Source organism: Sinocyclocheilus grahami, unplaced genomic scaffold (genome assembly GCF_001515645.1).
Source record: "Sinocyclocheilus grahami isolate Dianchi unplaced genomic scaffold, SAMN03320097.WGS_v1.1 scaffold398.1, whole genome shotgun sequence".
NCBI classification, from domain to species: domain Eukaryota; kingdom Metazoa; phylum Chordata; class Actinopteri; order Cypriniformes; family Cyprinidae; genus Sinocyclocheilus; species Sinocyclocheilus grahami.
Genome location: NW_015505577.1, coordinates 139,823 through 140,105, shown reverse-complemented (window position 1 = coordinate 140,105; position 283 = coordinate 139,823). Strand labels below are relative to the sequence as shown.

Below are 283 nucleotides of genomic sequence, written 5' to 3'. Positions count from 1 at the left end.
CACAGTTCATGCACGGAGCTCACTTCTAACGAGATGATCTGAATCAGGTGTGTTAACAAAGAGAGACGTGCAAAACATGCAGAGCGGGGGTACACAAGGACTGGAATTGAGAACCGCTGGTCTAGAACAATTCTTACAAATATAACACAACGTAACTGGGCGCCGCGGACAGACGCTGAACGGCACCGCCGGTGTGCCTACACTCATAGAAAATAATGTATTTGAATTTTAAAGACGTGGCGCGACGCTGCGCTTCTCGTCCGGTGTGCGACCGCCTGGAACA

General features: G+C 50.2%; 1 protein-coding gene across 3 annotated transcripts in view; it reads left to right on the top strand.

Annotated features, from left to right (window-relative positions):
- LOC107550435 (E3 ubiquitin-protein ligase mib1) overlaps positions 1-283 on the top strand; it is a 99,791-nt gene that overhangs the window by 95,517 nt on the left and 3,991 nt on the right. The window lies entirely within an intron of this gene.